This window comes from Porites lutea, chromosome 1, assembly GCF_958299795.1.
Source record: "Porites lutea chromosome 1, jaPorLute2.1, whole genome shotgun sequence".
Lineage (NCBI taxonomy): Eukaryota > Metazoa > Cnidaria > Anthozoa > Scleractinia > Poritidae > Porites > Porites lutea.
The window spans coordinates 56,870,823-56,891,170 of NC_133201.1; the positions used below are offsets into that span (position 1 = coordinate 56,870,823).

General features: G+C 39.9%; 1 pseudogene; it reads left to right on the top strand.

Moving 5' to 3' along the window:
* Positions 1-4,309: 4,309 nt before the first annotated feature.
* Positions 4,310-10,829, top strand: LOC140940269 (uncharacterized; annotated as a pseudogene).
* Positions 10,830-20,348: the final 9,519 nt, after the last annotated feature.

Sequence of the window (20,348 nt, forward strand, 5' to 3'; positions counted from 1 at the left end):
AAAGGAATATAAAATTGATTTGAACTACGCGTTCATTGTTTAGGGCCGCCATGTTGTTTTCATCAAGTCGAAGTGCATCACTTTAATCGCCCTAAAATCAGCAATAATTCATTGATTCGAGATCAGAAATCCAACAAACACATCGCAAACGGATACAAAAAGCTAGTTCATACCTTTAAACGCGAGGCTGTACAATTTTTTGTGGCAAAAAAGAGGGGGGTGAATAGGGGTATGCAAATCCGCCGATCCGTGGTATTTTTAGGCCCGATCCGTCGATCCGACTTAATTTTTGTTCAAATCCGAATCCGTGTTACAGCTGTACTTTAAAAATGTTTCGCTCTTGACGGCCAGATACTCGGGAGCCTCTGTTCAACTTTATAGCGATGCTTTCTCCTAGCCCCAGCTCTTTTGCAGTTATGTGCAGCCCAGCAAAAGTACTGCAACATTAAATCGGCAAAACAACTAATTTGACGATTTCCAACAAGATACTTGTCTGTAAAATGGAGCTGCCGTTAGCAGGAAAACGTGGAGGCATTTGTATGAAAACTAAAAGTAAGACTTCTCGCTTCTCAGCGAACCGATGCCCCTTCAAACTTAATTGGTTAACTGTTTTACTAGTATCTTTAGTTGGTAAATCATACAAATTTCAGAATGTTAACTTACCTCAAAGATCCTCAAATTATAGAGTATCAAACTCCCGACTTTTACCATACATTTATTGTAAATTTTGCCGTGTTTGCTCTCAACCAAGATGGCGACAGAAACCGTGAAAAGGTCTATTAAGTTAACGATCAAGACAAGCAAACTAGCTGAAATAGCTTCGAAGAACATAATTCAGATCAGCTCATGTATAAACCAAATGTAAAACTTATGCATCAGTCAATTCCACCTGCGCCCAGCCCCCCTGGGCTACTGCGGGGCATTTGCCCGCCTTGTCAGTCCCGGGGGTGGGGCATTTGCAAATTTTGCACAGCCCGGGGGCCGGGCATTTGCTAACCCCCGGGCCATTCCCGAGCTTTTGAAACGCACGCGGGTTCCTATCAGAATATAACTACACAGAGGGTTTTATTGGAAAAAACGCAGATTGGCTCAACTGTCAAGGACAGAAATAGATTGTAGAGGGTTGTAAAGGCATGTTCTCGATTTTACATGTATGTATGCATTTCTTAATTGCTTATCAAGCCAGAATTACGTACCGACATTGGAGCCATCGATGTGAATCAACGTTTTTTGGTTACTGAATCAAATTTCTGTTGATATTATTTGAAGAACATCCTTTCATATTTATAAAACTATTCATCTGTTCATAACATATAACTTTACAGCACTCTATTAATTTTAATGTCAATAATTTTATATTACTTTATTACAGATTTTACTTTATTGCAGATTCGCTCCACTACATTACAAGCAAATAATGAAATGAAATAAGCTAACACTACTATAAGAAAAAAAAAAGTTGTGGAGAAGGAGACAACCAAAAGCGCCAATGCGCCATACTAGGGATGCACCCACTAATAGCGCTTTCTACTAATGACGTCACAAATTCTGGTCCCTGCCGTGACTCAGACATTAAACCTGACCAGTGTAAAAGTTTAGTATGGGAAACAAAATCCAGCTTGGTTTCGATAATAAATATCCTGAAAATAATCAACTCGTGCCAAGACAGCGTTAAACGCGGAAAAAACTGTACAGATGAGTGGTTTTATTTCTTATGCGGCGTCCTAATGCTGTTGGTAAAATTATGTTAAAATATGTGGAAAGCAGGGCTTCATAGCTGTGCGTGAAACGGTGCATTTGGTTAAATTTATAGGCAAAGGTTGCTCAATTTGTTTTTCGAGTGCTTATGTTACGCTACTTAGTACTACAGGATATAAACTACTAAAGTATTTGTCGCAGATTCATATGGTCTACCTGGCCGCAGAACAACAGAACAAACTTAAACGATTTGCGGTTTGTGCTAATATTGGTGTGCTTTTCACCTTAGATATTCTGTCACAGGCTTGCTAGAAGCACCATCCGAACTCGATTTTCTCTTTAGCAATTTCGGTTTTGGAGTATTACACAGCCAATAATGTTATGTCATGTTTCAGTGCATAGCGGTGCTTTCTGCCTAAGACAGAGAGCTAGGGATCCGATATTTCAGTAGCCTTCTTTGATCGAGTCGATTTATTTTCTGGTTTTAACTATATTGAGTTACTGGACCAGGTTTTGCTTCCAATAGCATTAGTGCCTTTTATATATTGGAATTATGCTCAAAAAACATTTTGAAAATGCTCACTGTGAATTTTATGAACAATTTTCATGTCGGAAACGTATGTTTCCCATACAAAGCCTTGGAGTAGAATGCAAAGTTTGTCTGAGTCACGCGGGGGGGTCTAAGGTGACAAAACCTATTTTTAGTAATAGTATAAAGCGCTATTAAAACGTAACAAAAATATATACAAATAGAAATCTAAATGTTCTAGTTATCCTTAATAAAGCTTAAAACATTTCTTTTAAAAGTTGCAATACTGTTTGATTCTCTAATATGATTGGGTAAACTATTCCATTCATCTACCGTCAGTTCTACTAAGATGCCTACTAAAATTTGGAGCAAGGTCCTGTGTGTCATTTTTCCTCAAGTTATAACCTGTATTTCTGTCCTTACAAAATACGAGCTTATTTGAAATGTCAATATCATAATGCCCATTAATTACATTAAAAAAAATGTAACATCTCTAGTGAATACTTATATCAAGTCTTATTAAATTAGAATCCTCGCGCTATTACAAAGGAAGACGTTAACTGAAACAAAAAATCGTACATTAAAATGCTTAAAATGGCACTATTTGACTGTGCGATCAATGAAAAATGTTGCGGTGTTGACGGAGGACGGGGCATTTGCCCTCCTTTTTCGTCCCCACCCAGGGGGATTTGACAGCTCAAGAGTCCCCACCCCCGGGAATTTGCCATCCAAGGCAAAAAAACTGCTAATACCCGGGGATCAGCCCGGAAGGGGGGGGGGGGGCTGGGCGCAGGTGGAATTGACTGATGCATTACCGAACGTGCTTGCGTAGCTTCACTGCACTTCCCCACTGACTGGAATCGACGCAGCATCAAAACTTTTTTTTTTTTAATAAAGTCATCGCCTTTGACACCTTCGTGGTAGAAAAAGGCTACACACTCGATAGTTCTAGTTTCCATTTTGCAATTTTAACAATTTATATAATTACACGAACGCATTCACAGATCTTGTCAGGTCACTTAGCATTACCGCCATTACCTGAACCGTGTGTCACTATGCAGGAACCATGCACAAGGTTGCCTGACGTCATTTCCGTCACGCTGTCTATACGAGAATACATGTATATGCGTCGGTCACTAGAAAGTCTTTTCCGGAAACCTCGGAAGTGGAACGTTAGCAGATAAAGCACCAGCACATTGACTAAGGCCGACCGAAAATTGATGATCCGATCCACAATCCGAACTTCTAGACTGACAGAATCCGGAAACCGGGCCAAAACTTTCAGCTGACCCGCGATCCACGGTATTTTTCAAATCCGCGAATCCGCTCGATTTATCGCCGAAGTCCATAATCCGTGAGCTTTTTAAGGCCAAATCCGCCGATCCGCGGACCTATTCACCCCCCTCAAAAAACCTTGCCGTAAATCACTTACCGCTGGAAGCCCTTTCTGCGGTTCAAACGTGAACTGCAAACTGCAAACGTGACCGCAAGGCCGTGGTCACGTGACATTTTGCGGTTTGCGGTTTGCCGTTTCCCACGAAAAACCTGATGCTAAGGGCGCGATCCATTCGACCAAAATTCAGACCGGTCCGACCGGGAAAAGAGGACCACCTCAAAAGGTGGACCTGTTTTTTCGAAACTTTTCCGGTTAGACCGAACCGATCCATTGAGTTTTGGACCGAAATTTCCGGAAATTTTGGTTGAATGGATCGCGCCCTAAAGGTCCCCATTATTAGGGACCGGCCGAGGAGGACGTCAACCGGAAGTGAAATGTTCAATTCTTGTAACAATTAGCATAATGCTACAGCGTCGACCTGAAACCAAACGTTTGGTCGCCTCGTTACACGGTGAGTTGGTTTTCTTGTTTTCAGTGCATAAATTGCTTCTCGTACAGGATTTTCGATCCATTTTACTTCAAGAGACACATTTCAGTGTTTTTAGCGTGGTGTTCTCTCAAGATTGACTCTTATTTTTTTGCTATCAAGCGTTTTAGGTTCAGTGTCTTGGCGGCAACTGAGAATGACCGCGCAGACTCTTTCGACACAAATGTAACACTATAACTGCTTATTTGTAAGTCTCAACATGGCCGTTGCTGTGAGAACGATTTCGGTACCTTTCCTGTTCCTTGTCTGGCTATGGACCTTAATAACAGAAGGAAACCAGTTTGCAGTCGATTGTTCTTTCGGAAATGCAGAAGATCTGACAAGTAACCTCACAATGTCTGCCACTTTCAAAGGTAGACTTGCGGCATCGAAATATCTAAGCCACTCCTGTGTCGTGAAGACAGACGGAGCAAGCCAACAAAAGCGGTTCCTGCGGGTGAAAGCCAAACTTGTAAACAACGAATCGAATGGTAAACATGTTTCTTTTATTTATTTGGACATTGCTAGTGATTTTTTTTAATTCTTAATTAATTAATTAAAAAACGTACGGTTCGTTTTGCACTGAATAGGCCCACTACAAGTTAATTCTTAAATTAGTTCCATCTTATAATCACGAGTTATGATGCATTATTTTATGCACAAATTCAATGAAATGAGGTCTTCTCCTCGCATGATTGATAAAAAATTGTCATTTTAGCTTGATATTTTCTTGGAAAAATGTATCACGGTTCTACAAGGAGAACGTCTTCCGCAATCAAGGCTTGAAGTAGATTAGGTTGATCTCTGGCTATCTAAGACACATGCTTTTAATAGTCACGAAACATAGCCAAATTGCTACGTTTTCTCTGTATGTTTCACGGCTGGGCTGGCCCTTATTGCGTTTGTGATTACCATAAAAGTGGCCTTTGGAAAGGATTTTGCCATCACGAAACAGCAGAACCGTGTCTGAACTATGAAATGTTTGTTTTATTAAATGAAATGCCATTACACCTTGGTGACGCACTGTTTTGACAGTAAAAATAGGGAACCTTAGTCCAAATTACCGTAAAATTCCGAAAATAAGCCCCGGGGCTTAGATTTTTCAAAGGCTCTTTTGAGGGGCTTATATACGGAGGGAAATTGGCGTTTCGAAATCGGCTTTTCTTATACTGAGAGGGAAATATGCGACTCAAAGAAGGTCTTAATGGGGTAGTGTCTTTTACGGCTAACGGTAAATATTTTGGCGTTTTTTTACCGCTAACGGTTAATTTTTTTCGTTACGGTTGACGGGTCTGTTGAAAATTAATTACCATTGTTTTGTCAAATTAATTTTCATTGCTGTAAGAAATTTCAAGTCTCAGGAACATTCTGGTCTATATCTTCATTCCTACACTGCGGTTTTTTGACGTATAGTATACAAAACAAATAAAACAAGAAAGTATATTTACTCGCATTTGTGAAAGCGAAATAAATGCAGTAAATGTGCCCATTGAAACATTTGAAGTAACATCCATGCTGTATGAATAACAGTTTTTGGTTTACCTTAATGTCGTGGCTTACCGTTTTGAAAAAACGTTTCTAAACATCAAACCGTATCGTCGCTTTGACTTGTCTTCCAGGCCTTGTCATCACAGATTTACAATTGACCAGTTCCTCTGAGTCAAAATCCGTCGTGGAATCAACATCACTACAATCGGAATCGCTTCCGTACTTCTCCACCTGGTTGAAATTGGCCTCGGTCGCGAAACTTTTAAACTGGAGAAAGTCTAATAATAGTAAGAGATGTCAAAACGTCTGTCAATTAGTGCTGCGACACCGTTCGACTGACACTTCTAACACTTCCGGTTTGCTTAATAGTGAGAGTATCGGCTTTTTTCGCTCTACAAGATCGTACAAAGACTCGTAAAATCATCAGATTTAAGATACATTAAGTTTTCAGTCGAGACCTTGGACATTTATTTTTATGGCCATAATTTTTACGGTTAAAATTTTTTACGGCTAACGGTAAATTTTTTGGCCGTTCTACGGCTAACGGTAAACCCCATTGAGACCTTCCTGAAAATACGTTGGGCTAGCTATAAAGGTCTATAGTTGGAAGGAAATTTATGTTAGTTGAGGACATAGATCTTTCTAAAACTCAGCCATGTAAGTATTTTGTCTATATGGACCGAGGAAATCCAAGCCAAGACTGAAGAGTGAAGTATACGCAAACAGCATTATACTGTGACACATTTGACTGCAATCATTTGGCAGACGTAATAGTTCTTTAAAAATGTAAAATTGATGTGTTACTGTACAGTTTTTGCTTCGGCTTCGGCTTCGGCAGATAACACAGACCTCGGTTTTGATAATTCATGATATCATGCTCAACCTCATCCAATGATTGTTTATTAAGCGTCGGTATTTTTAGTAGTTGTGATGGAAAACTAACATATAAGTTTTGTCTTTGGAAGAGTTAAAGAGTTGTAGTGTGTTAAAAATATATTTTATTCTAGTTTACCGAAAACCCTGCGTCCGAACCTCAGAAACACCATTTTTCGAACTCGTAACCTACTAGCCGGGTTGTCAAACATTATTTTAGTGAAACGATACCCGTACAAATTCATGGCTGGTAACAATTTTTCGCGATACCACTGAATTCCCGATTGAAATTAGAACGCAAAGAATACAGTTGAACCTCTCTACAACGGCCACCTTGGGGACAAAATAAAGTAGCCGTTGGAGAGAGGTTGAAACAAAAGTCAATGTATGGACTGTCCGCCAAAAAAAGTGGCTGCTGTAGAGAGGTGGCCGTTAGTGGAGGTTCGACTGTATTCCTTTCTGATGGAGAAAATTTTGAGGTCAACCCAAAACCAAAACCAAGACTCCTTTTGTCGAAAACTTTTTTCAGCCAAGTATTATTTCTACTAACATTTTCCAGAAAATGAAAAGAAAATCTTAAAAAGGCATGCTAATTATTGAAAATATGTTACTTGTCTTATCACGAGCAAGGGATAAACAATAAATTCTGAATCTTATACCTTCGGATTCAGCGCTCCGACGCTCTACCACTGAACAAATAAAACCAATAGAAAACTGAAACAACAGGAACTGATGCGTTTGAGTGTAACGCCCGGTTCAGATCCCGAACCTTTCATGAGCCGAACCTAATTCGAACTGAGGCCGACCCAAATTATAAGACCGGCTGAATTGATTCAGACGCCGACCTAATTGTAGTTGATCTCAGTACCAAAAGACGAAAAATGTCGGTCAAAATACTTACAAAATACGTTATAATAATCTATGCATTAGGTTCGGTACATGAAAAGTCGGAGTCTGAATCAAAGCCGTTCCAAAGTCGCTCCAAAGGTGAAATTCCCGGCCAGGCTAGGCGAAAAGAACGGCTGAGCCGTTCCAAATTGAAACAGGCGTACCTAATTGATTCAGACGCCGACTTTTTCATGTCTGACTTAATTCAATGTATTAGGTTCGGCTCATAAAAAGTTTGGCGTCTGAACCGGACATAAGGCAACTACGATTTAAATCGTCAATAACAGAAAAATGAGGATTTATATTCTCTTCAACAGGATTTCTGCATGCATCTGTATATGGAACAGATGAACCTCACGTGCTGGGCAACTTAGATGTATGGAAATCTGATGGTCATTGGGCTTCTCTTACCATATGTCCATCACGTGACGACAAGATAGGTCGAGAAAAGCATCTGTTACTCTCAGGGACGCCAAACCTTGGTTTTAAAGTGCAGGTAGAAAGTTCTGTTGAGAGAATAATGCTAAATGATCCAGTGAAGTTCGATTTAGGCCCTCAGGAATCGAACAAAGTTTTCCAGTTCATCCCAGAAGGAGACATCTCTGACATGCAACTTGACGTCACGGTCAATTCTGAATCTGATGACGTACCAGCTTACTTAAAAGTATCACGTGATTGTGAGGATGTAAATGAGAACGTTGACGTTGTGGACTACAAGGGAGAGTCAATTCGTCTGTCGTTCGCCAAAAAGGACGGATTACTTTGTCGAAAGTTTCCATTCCACCATTGACTGATTCCAAGTCAACCTGGTTTATCGGAATTTCTATTAAGAATGCTACAGGTGAAACGAAAGAAGATGCGACAAAGAATGTGACTTTAACTTTGAAAAGTTCATTTGATTATTCTTACTTTTGTCCTATATTTGTTTGGGTCACGTTGTCCGCAGTCTTAGGTTCATTGGTGGCGTATGGCGTCTTTCACTGCTTTCCGATTGCGTACACCGCTACCGAAAGTCAGTCAGACCAGGATGTTGATTCCTCGCCTACAGACACTGATCCTCTTTCATCCAGGGGAGAGAACATTCAACTACTAGACAGTCTGCCTCGAAATCACCCACCTCAATCCAGCAGCACTGCACAAAATAAAGGACCAAATTATGGCGCGACTGCTGTCTCAGTTGAAGTAAAGACACCCACGCAAGATGATGAACGAGCAGAGTTACTTCAAAACACTCAAGAAAGTTCCCGACAAGCAAGTCAGACAGGTAACTCTTATACTCACCCGAGAGAAGTAAGGATAATGGGAAGATGCTGTGAAGTTGTGAAGAACTGGTTTAAACGTGGTCCTAAAACATACTCGTACATTACTGGTATCGTGGGGTGCGTGTTGATGATTGGTGCAGGCCAGTTTGTTTTCGCTAACTGGCGTTTAATGATAGAGGAAGGAGATAAGGACACTTGTTTTTACAATGACTTTTGTTATAGAGTCAGCCCCTGGGATGATATTCCAATGAATTTAATGATTAGTAACTTAGCATATATGATCCATGGCCTTATTCTTGCTATTTCTGTCATGTTGATGGAATCAAAGCTATTTTCTCATCATAGAAATCGTAATAGTTTACCTCCAAAGTATGCTTTTTCCATGGGTTATGCTTTTGCATGGGCTCTATTTTTTGAAGGTTGCTTTTCCTTTGTCTACCATCTCTGTCCAAGTAAGTTAACGTTTCAGTTTGATACAGGGTTTATGTTCGTGATTGCAGGATTGGTTGTTGTTTTGTTGTACAATGGAATTGAAATGAAGGAGAGTGAGGGAGAGAGAGGGTTTGTCGATGCAGCCAATTTCTTCCTATATTTCCTGGTACCATTATACATTTTTAACTATTTTGGCACACTGAATCATTCAGAAACTGGGCTTTTTAATATTCCGACTTTTTTTGCATTTGTTGTAATATGGTGGATTGCAGTTACTATCTGGACGGGTTGGAAACTGTTTCCAGACGGCAGCTTTACATGGACGTACGTCTGGGACAAGAAGAATAGATGTAAGTGTATCTGGTTCTTTCTTGGTTTTGTCGCGCCGCTCATTTTCTGTGTGAGTTTTTTAAACAATATTCCTCAAGCTTTCTTGTTCACCTGTATTGCAGAAAGTTTCATTGCTATTATCGGGACTGTTATGTGCAAGTGGGAAAAATTCAAATTGACAGGAAATCACTGCGTAAAATGTTTCCAAGTTTTTTATTGCTTGTGTACGATTATTTTGTGGATTCTGGCTGGTTATGTTTTCGACAAAAAACCAACAACAGATAAAGCATTAACCCCTGAAAAATCAAGAGATTACAATCAAGACTGTATCTTTTTGAAGTTTTATGATTACCATGACGTATGGCATATTTTTTCATCCCATGCTCTTCTCATGACAGCGTACCTTGTCATGTTTATTAGTCAAAAGAGGGGTTGAACAGTTACAGCGGTCAAACGTTGGTCATGCGCAGAGGGATCAATTCTTGCCGGCCGCGTGCCAATTTCCCGCGCAAAATTTGAAAGGAAGTATAAGAAAACAACCGCTTTCCCGCGAGGGTTGCGTTAAGAAATTGAAATTTTCATCAGAAATCTGCAAAAGGAAAAAAGAATACAGAAAGAAAAAGGCCATTTATATACGGGTATTTCTTGATTTTACCATTTTGTTTTGAACTTTACCAAAAAACTTCCATGGTTTTCAAACACTGGCTCGTGTGGTTGTTTATAACTTTTGTAAGACAACTTGGTTCCGACAGCATGAAGGCATGCCACCTTGCCATTATGACGTTTGCACATGCGCAGACGTTTGTGCGCGGTATGGTTGAAAATGACCCGGAAATGTAATCAAAAGTAAAAATAAAGGTTGTAAAACTGCAAATGAAATTCTTTTTCAGGGGGGAACCAAAATATTACCATTTTGCATGGAGGTGTTTACAATCGCAAACTATGAAATGTAGATTTTGACACCGTCCCAGATGGTAAAAATGGTTTTAAATTTGAAAAAGCTTGGACGAGACGATCAGTCGCTGTCTGAGAGATAGCAAACTGGCTTAGTTCTTTCAATCTCATATAACCACAATGTTTATGGGGTACTCATGTAAAACAGGTGTGCATTTCCGTTCATGTGTTGTATAAAAGTTGTCTCTGAAAGTTGTCCCTCAATGGCATTTTGAAATAAGGTTTAGGTTCAAGTTAGGCCTGTAGTAATAATCGCTTAGTGAAATGTAACAAGAGCCAGTGATAGCCGGACACGTATAACGTATGTGAATAATAGAACTTGTAACGGTTTTCGACGCCATCTTGACGAGTAGGCAAACGTGTGAGAAATTACAGTGTTTGTGTGAGAATCTAATGTCGAATACCTGTGCTTAAGTTTCTTCAGACGCTTGCTTTAGATTTTCCATATATTTGTCTTCAATTTTTCCCAGGACTTTCTTACAGACAAATGTATAGAAAATTTAAAAACGTGGTTTTAGGGACTGTGCAATAATTATCGGGAGGGGGGGGGGGGGGGCTGAGAAACTAGAGTTATCTAGCAAAAACTTAGACAGTACCCCCCCTCCAAAACAAAAAAGATTGGTTCTAACCCCCCTCTGTTATGTTAAAAATAACGTCGCACCCCCCCCCTCCCACCACCCAGATTTAGACAAAGCATTTGCTAAGTACCGGGATGCTTACCACATTGGCTCAAAATCTAAAACTTCTGAAGCCAGAAAGAGAAAGGAGCAGAGAAAATAATCAAACAACAGGAGATGCTCCTGACGCTTCAAACAACAGACGAAAAGAGCTTGCATTATTTTTAGATCCTTGAGAGGAGAGCCTGTTGAACTTTGCTATGAGCCAGATATATATGGAATTCAGCAAATCGATTCAGTCGATACAGAAACATTACTTTTATTCACATCAAAAACCGAAAAAGCTTGTCTACGAGATCTGTTTGATTCCCATTGTTTAATGGGGGAAGCTGAAAAACAAGTTCATGATTTTTGCTTTACATAGGATCAGCTCAATTAATTAGAAGAAGGGTTAAAATTGATCAGTTGTGAATTTGCTTTTCATTTTGATGAAATATTTTCAATAATCGTTAAACAGCTGTTCGTAGTGATATTTGTTACAGTCTATCATGATGCCTGTATTGAGAATCTTTTATTGCGTTTAATTTTATTTATATTTCGAATAAAACTTAAGGCCTCCCTCCTTCAAATGAGTGATTTTACTTTGAGCCCCCCCTATCTTGGCAGCAATTTTATGTCATGCCCCCCCCCCCCCCTAGTTTTTCAGTCCCCTCCTCCTGATAATTATTGCACAGTCCCTTAGGTCTTCTAGCGCATGGAACGCCGTCAAATGTTTTCAGTAGAATCCTTCGGAGTGAAGCTTTAGTTTACACTTCATATTTTTTTCATAGCAGCCGTTTTACAGCAATTATTCGATATTACGACTCTCACACAAACACTGTAATTTCTCACGCGTTTGCCTACTCGTCAAGATGGCGTCGAAAACCGTGACAAGGTCTATTTAAAACGAATACGGCATGCCACGTTTTCTTTCTTCAGTTTTCCAAAACTGACTTTCAGTTTTAAGAAAGAAGACTGACAACTATCAAAACTGTCCATTTAAGAAAGGAAATCTAAACTGTGTTTAAAAAAAAAAATTGTACAGGTTAGTTTCAATTATATCCAACCCTACTGAATTTAGCCTGCGTAGCAAGCGTTTTCGCTCGAGTTAATGCGCGAACACTGGAACCAAATAAACGCTTGCTGCACAGGCTATATTGAATTTAAACAGTTTGATCAAGGAGCTAGCTCACTGCATTTTAGGAAAAACTGGTTTCATGATATCAGTTCTAAATTTATCATTACCGTGACTACTATTATCATTACTTATCCGTTAATTTAATATTTTCACGCTAGAACAATTTTCAATTAAGTGTCGAAAGTAATCTGCGATTGCTTTAGTTTTCCCCTATTAAGCTGTGTTTCTGGTCCTGAAAACTGGCTACTGTCGTAGCCAATCAGATTCCAAACTAAAACCAATCGCGGTTGGTTACCAAAGTTTTCCCGCGCTTGAATTTATTTGTGTGTTTTACTTTGAGTTCTCATTGGCTGTTCATGATGTTTTTGATTGGCCGTTGTAATTACATTTCTTTTGGTTTTACGACACTCATTTGAAAAGCGCTCTATTAGCGTTATGTGTACTTATTACATAATGAGATACTGATTTATCCTAAAGGCTCCGCTTCGGAGGGGAAAGATGTTGTCGGCACCATCGATGTTTTGTGTGATTTTTGATTTTAGTCTTTTGTCACTAACTGCGCTAGGGATTCGTACTTTTGAAAAGCGGAAAGCCATTTTAAGCTGGCTTCTAAATTCTGTATCCGAACACAGATATCGATTGGAAAAGTGTGTATTCGCCATCTTTTCGCACGACATTATAAACCGTATTGTCTTTACAAACTGTTTCGTTTCGGCATGGCTGATTCGCCGACCTGTGCTTTCTGCCAAACAGAGGTTGAATCTTTTCCTGTTAAGTATCATCCAATTTTTGGAAACATGTTTTGCCCTGGCTGCGTGATTATAACATGTCATCTTTGTTGAAAACATTAAGATGATGTCATTTTTGGAAAGTTTGATGTTGCAGAAGATTTTCTATCGTTTAATCATATTTTGTTTTTTTGTAAGTTTTATATTTACTCTCAGGAAATGACAGAATGGTATACCAGGACAAGCCGTATTTATAATATCGAACTCCCCATTGCCAGGAAAAGAGACAAATTAAACAATCATTTTAAAAAGTGGGAAAAGTGAATTAGCGTTTTATCCCGATAAGTGATATAACGATCAATCTTCATAATTTGTCTAAATATAAATAGGTACCTGTATTGCTGTAAATAGCTTTAAGTGCGTTCAGCTATGTATTGATCTATTTTTACTATGAAGTTGAGTTTTTTTTTGTGCCTTTCGATATTCTTAGATAAAAAAAAAAAATAAAAAGATAAAAATATTGGAAGGTGTGGAGTATTTATGTTATGATCGAGAGTTTGAATGGTTTAACATTAAATATAATTGCCAACGAGCAGCCTCTCGAAGAAGCGAGGCTGCGAGGCGGCAGCCTATAATAAAGCCGTGCGCGAAAGTTCCAAGGCAGAATAAATCTCCTGATCGCGGGTTAAATGAATCTCGAATCAATGTAACAAAAAGTAATGTAAGGTATTAATGTAAGGTAACTTTTATGACGTAATGAAGAACACAGAATGCATTGCTTTCGAGCGAACACAGAACCGTAGGCTCGATTTCCGCCGTCTCCCGGGTCCGGTCTTTGATCCTCCCCGAAAAGAGACTTTCGGGGAATGAGTGTCCCGAACAGCGGCTGGTAATCGAGCCTAACAGAACCGGAGAATCCACGAAACGTGTGCTTGTTTGTGAGTTCCGTGCTAATCCCGTCTTCAACCAATCGGCGGGTGGATTCATTTGCATCATACGCGTATAGCTGTCGCATTTGCTCGCTGGAATTTTTTATTGCCTACCGTTTAAGGTTCGGAAAATCGGGAAACAAAAAACATACAACTTGTTTTGCAACATTGCTGCAAAACGAGTTGAATAGCGATGTTGCGCGTTTTACCACCCACATAAAACCTGTCTTGTAACAAATCAGGTTGTTAACAGGTTTGAACGTGGTTGGTATAACCCGCAACAGTGCTATTCAACTCGTTTTGCAGCAATGTTACTAAAGCCTGGTTTTCATATGTCTGGAAAATTCCAGACGATCGGGGAATTTTGCTGTTTCCCGACTGTCCCAGATTTTGCCGACTAATGAAAAGAGGTCTGAAAACTCGAAATCGGTGATACTCCCAATCGTCTGGGATGGACGGGGACAAATCAGGGGCACCCAACGAAGGATATAGTTCAAAACCACTTAACATTGCATTGTTGAGCGTATTTTAGTATTTAAACGGTAGATATAGGCATATTTTTATCCCCTAAAAACTTTTCATCTGTTCGGATTTCCTAGCTGAAAGTCTAGTGATCCGAAAATTATAGGCATCAAAACTTACCTTTTCGAAAATTTCAGCCAGGAAAAGGCTCCCGAAAATTCTAGGTGGCCTTTTATAGGGTAAATATCCGTTTAAAATGGGTAATTATACCATTTTGTAGATGTTCGAAAATCCTAGGAGAGGCAGGCAAGCAAGAAATTTTACAACAAATGTTCCGAAAATTCTAGTTCTCAAATCATCTTCCGAACAGATATTTTCCCGAAAATTGCCGTTGGGTGCCTCTAACAAATCTGGAGAATCAGGAGCGTTCCTATTTTCCCCTCGCGTCCCAGATTACTGCGATGGTCGGCGATCATTTCCGACAAATGAAAACTCAAATTTGTACTGTCGGGGACGTCGGCGATAAATTTCGCAATCCCCTAAATTGCTGGGCCCCAGTCCTCCTATCACAAATAAACATGGCGTCTCTTGAGAATCTGGGACAGACTTCTGGTAATTATCCCGTGATATATCGGCAAAATCTGGGATGGTCGACAAAAAGTAAAATTTGCGATTGTCTGGGATTTTCCCGACATATGAAAACCAGGCTTAAACATTGACCCCCGCCCCGACTCCGACCCCGCATTTTACTGACACCCAGTTCAAACTATTTCTCCTAAGTTACGGTAATAACTGACATTTCTAAACTAAATTGAACAGCGCGTGTATAAGTAAAATCTTTGCTCGTTAGCACTTAGCGATAGCTATAACGAGTATTATCATATCCATGTGTGAACGTCCTTCGGAGTTGTTAACTAACTGCTCTGTAGCCTATGGTGATTGGGTGGTACGTAAGATCGAGTCAGAGGACGATCTGATAATCAAGGAGAAGTTACGAAAGAGTACAGTAAATTCACTTTCCTTCTCAAAGTTTTTCCCCCTTTTTTGCGATATATAATACCTCTTAGTTACTTTACTAAAATTTCCATTTTCATTGTTGCTTTTTAATTTGTTCAACCCTGGGGGGAAAAGTACACAGTTGGTGATTAATGCATATGTCACCGGCTTCCCTTAGGGGTAGACCTCCGGGCCAACCAGTAGAACTGGAAAATGAGTTGAGCAAAGTTGAGGATTTTCCCCAGGGGTGGGGGAATTTAATAAGACAAAGTCCCCTGGATCAAGCGCTTCTCAACGAAAAATCCCCGATATCCACCTCATATAATAACTGGGATTCACTTGACGGAGGAGGCGCTTTTATGATATTTGGGGATGAAATTTTACCTTTTCGTGTTAAGCTTGGAGAAGAAAGATAATATCTGTATTGAACAAAAATCACTACAAGGAAAGAACCTCTGGACACAGATTTACCGAGGTTAGGACCGACTGATTCACCGAGGTTAGGAGAGACTGACAGTTTTTCCATAGACTACTTAAGATGACCTGAAATAATCTACCTCTTGATGCTCAAAAGTTGCAGTTATTCATTGTATTTCCTTTACGTATTAATTTTATATCAGCGATATCATTATCCTTTCTCGTCGGTAGGAACAGGAACACAGTACAGTCGACTCCCAATAATTCGAACTTTCAAGGGATATAGAAAAAAGTTCGAGTTATCAAGGGTAAAATTATATAGAAAATGATCTGTAGGGAAATAAAAATTGCGTCGAGTTAGCGGGAGGTTCGAGTTATAGAGGGTTCGAGTTACCGGGAATCGACTGTACTTTTACATGTAATATCCAGAGTATAACCAATCAAAGCGCGCGTTGCCAAATTTATTATGCGGGGCACGTTTTTTCGCTTATGTTTCTGCGATTTGTCATGAGAAATCAATAGACTTTCATGTACGCTATTGAACTGTGGAGCACTTGATTACCATTCACCTTCCTCTCGGACTCCATTTTGGGACGTTTTGAGTTGAATGATCTTGAATCACATTCCCAGTCCTCAAGAGAGACATCTCCTCTCCAGGCCTCTCTCTCTATTCGCGTACATGTGCTGAGATGGGTAAAAGCTCGTATTCTTCCTTTCCAGCCACTTGATGTTAACCAAAATAATGACTTGAGGAAAGCCGGTTGAGTCCCCGTTTTATCCCCGTGGTTACTGTCTGCTATTTTGCAAAATTGACAATTCATCCACCCTCTTCCCTCCCCAGGGGCAGAGAATCCAATCCATTCCCCTATATTCCCCGACATATTCCCCTGGTTGGCCCGGGGGTCTACCCCTGGGGCAAGCCGATGACACGTGCCATAAGAATTTACCAAACAATCAAGGCCGCGAAAAATCTAAATGTGACAAATTTTCTCGCTACAAAACAACAAGTTAGTCCTGCTTTGTCTCTGAATTTAATGGTATTACCTCTTGGAATTTAGCTTGGTGTTTGGAGAAAAAATGCAGATACAACTTGAACTAATGGCGCTGGGCCAGCTAGATGCGAATTTGCGAAGATTTTAGCTGCCTGAGGCCGAAAAAAATCGAGAGAAGACTACACGAAATCCACACTCTTTGGTTTTCGCCACGCTATTAAAAGATTTTTAAATGCACACAACAAAGGCCTGAAGCTCTCTTCTACCGACCCAAGGTTCAAAAGATCGTACGACTTATGCTAAATGCCAAAGTTGTAAGCTTGAAGCGCCACGGAAAAGAAAAAGTAAAAAAACAAACCGGCGATTGAAAACGAAGATTTGGCGCGTTTAAAATCCTGACAAGTCTCTCACTGAGCTGTACCCCCCCTGGCTTACTTCGAAACCTATGATTCCATGAAACTCGCTTCTTTCGTAGACGGGGGGAGGGGGGGGGGGGGGGTTAGAGAGGGACAGACGAACCTAAAACAACAAATGTAAGGGAGTCAAGTTCAAGTATGAAGTAGATCAAACGGGTAAACATGGCTCATCAGGGTGATGTATCAAAAAGTTATCCTGATGGAGTTGGCCGCGAGATTTCGAGCATGAAAGAGTAAAAAATGCGCCAGAATGTACGAAACAGACGATACCAAAGATATAAGGCCTTGAAGCTCTACCTCGCCAAGTTAAACCCAAAGTTTGAAGCGTTTTTTCAAAATACACGAAAGAACTGGAGTGTCGAAGACAACGCGTGGTATGAAGCGCGTCCCGTTGTTGTCATTAAAAAATGTGAGGACAAAATTCACTTTTTTTCTTGAAAATTCAACTTTTGATTACTAATTAACTATTGTCAAAACATTTATTTTACGCTTAAAGGGTGGATATGTAAAGTCCTCACACGAAAAGCGCGTATATTTATCGGTACAACTTCAGTCTGGCGGACTTTCGGCAAACCTTCGGCCTTGGAGTATAAATCATGGGGTGTGTGAAATTCTTGGTTACGTTTTCTGGGCTTGGCTTTATATCACACGCCTCCTAAGGCGAGTAAAAACTGTTTAGATTCGTTTTGCGTGAAGAAAAAGAAATCTTTTTTATTCTTTTTTTGTCCTTCAGACATTGTATCGGGCGTCCTTCGGGGGAGGCTAGGTATTTACGGGTCATCAATATGTGACAGTACTCTAAAAGCAAAACTCGGTAGTCCAACCCCGATTTTTAGAAAAAAAGATGGCTCTTAAATACATCCACTTGCACGCTTCCATCTCCGAAGGATCCGAAGGTATTAAGACGGAATCCATCAGGAAATTGAGTAATTCAGTGTACAAAATTCTTGTACCAGAATAAACTAAAGCATATTGCATGCTTTTTTACATTTTTCAAGGGCTTAAGATGTGAATTAGTCATCTGTAATAACACCAAAGAAAATTAATGTCAAATTTCACAAAATTACATCTTACACATTTTACCTGTGTTTTCACAATTCAGTTGTGAAATTTGACATTCATTTTCTCGGACTCCCAAGAGAAATTTTCTTTGGTGTTATTACAGATGACTAATTACACATTTAGCCCTTGAAAAATGTAAAAAAAGAATACAATGTTCTTTAAATTATTCTGGTACAAGGCTCTTGTCCATTGAAAATTAAAATTACTCAATTTCCTGGTGGATTCCGTCTTAAAATATAAGTTCTGCGCCTCGTCTAGTGTAACCGTGGCAACATCCAATTTGTTCCGGCAATTTCGAATTCGTAATCCAATCTAAACTACAATTTATGTTTGAACTGTCTTGTCACAAGAGACTAGTTTTGTCTCATTGGTTTCTGTGACGGGTGAGGACAAAACATGGACCAGGGGTCCATGGACCCCCACTTTGGACCGGGTCCATGGACCACTTTCATGGACAGGGTCCATGGACCCCCTGTCATGGACCGGGTCCATGGACAGTTTTTTTCAATAATGAGAAAATGAACAAAATCAGAAGTAGTGCAAAAATAAGGTTAAAAAACAACAACAACAACAACAAACAATGCTCGATTGATCAGTAATGTTTAATTGTGCCTACGTAGTGTAAAAAAAAGGTGGGGTTTGTACCTCATGCCAAAATGCTGCTTGTTCCAGCTATCGAATTGTTTTCTCTGATGAGTAGATTATGCTTCGGAGGAAAACCTTTTGACTGAGCAAATGTGAATTTTTACCTCTTATTTCATACTGAGAGGTCGTGACACACAAACTGATTTTCTACCTCTTTTAAAATGTATAGCTGTTCATTGCGGCTGATTAAAAGGGTTTTAGGTTGTTTAATTTCTCCAAAGTGCATCCTGGATCTGAATAATTCTAAGCCACTTTCTTTTTGTCCATGAATGTCACTTTTTCCTGCAATGTTTTGTCACACTGGGCCCAGCTCCTAAGTACTTTTAGCATGACGATTATAAATTCTCATGGATACTGATTTGCAGATCCAGATCTCGAAGAAGAAGAAGTGGCATGGATTGTAGCTTAAACTGAAGCTACATCAACTATGGAGAATTGCGATATGACTCAGTCATGATTGCTCTAAAAGCAATGAATTCTTAACTCCAGCTTGTTTTTCTAAGGGTGATGCGAGTCTTCGTACTGGTGATAACTTTTGAATTAGCTTAATGTATTAACACTCTTGCGACTGCACATGTGCAAGCAGAGTGTACGTCATGTAAGCACAACCAAATATTTGTGATCAATCGTGTGCATTGGTCGACAGTGTCTCGTCAAATCTTTTTTTGGCACTATTTCTGTTTTTGAGAGTCCATGGACCTGGTGCAAAACCTTGTTATGAAAATAAAGAAAAAACTGTCCATGGACCTGGTCCATGACAGGGGGTCCACGGACCCGGTCCATGAAAGTGGTCCATGGACCCGGTCCAAAGAGCGGGTCCATGGACCCCTGGTCCATGTTTTGTCCTCACCCTTCTGGGACAGCCTTTTGGTTATATAGAGCAACGCTGCGGCCGCTGACCAAAAAGCCAAAAGACTCTGGGCTCATCCTCGGTGTAAGAACCCGTTATGCACCTATCAATGTAAATCCCGTGGGGGGGGGGGGGGGGAGTGCGGGCAAGGAGCGGGGATTTGGTGCCTGAGACTATCCCCATTGTCGGGCTTTTGATCGTGCGAAGCGGCCCCGGGGTTGGGACATTTGACTTTGACCGCCAGAAGCCTGGTATTCCTGGTATGAATTCAGAAGCAGTTACCAAGTCCGTTCCTCGAGGCTTTCTGAAAGTCACGCTGTTGGAGAAAGGCATGAAGTTTTCATTTGTTTTAATCGCCATAATCCGATACTTTTAACTGTCATCTAAACAGATAATGTCTATTTTAAGAAAGTTTTTAGCTTCAAGTTCCGATTGTAAAACTCAATTGAAATCGAATGCCACCATGAAAGTCAGAGGATTTTTTACGAGTCACTGATCTGACCTGTTCCGACATGTTGAGCAAATGTTATAAAGCATTTTATGTTTCATTAATATTATAACAGCACGGTCAATCTTCCTGGAGTGATTTTGTTGTTCAAAATAAGAAATGCTGGTGGAGAGAGAAAATACTTAATTACAGCGAGTAACTTAACGGAGATTATGTTAACCTTAAATAAAAGTAGTAAGAACGTACTTTCGAAAAGTTCTTTTATTCGTTTTATTTTGTATTATAGTATTGTT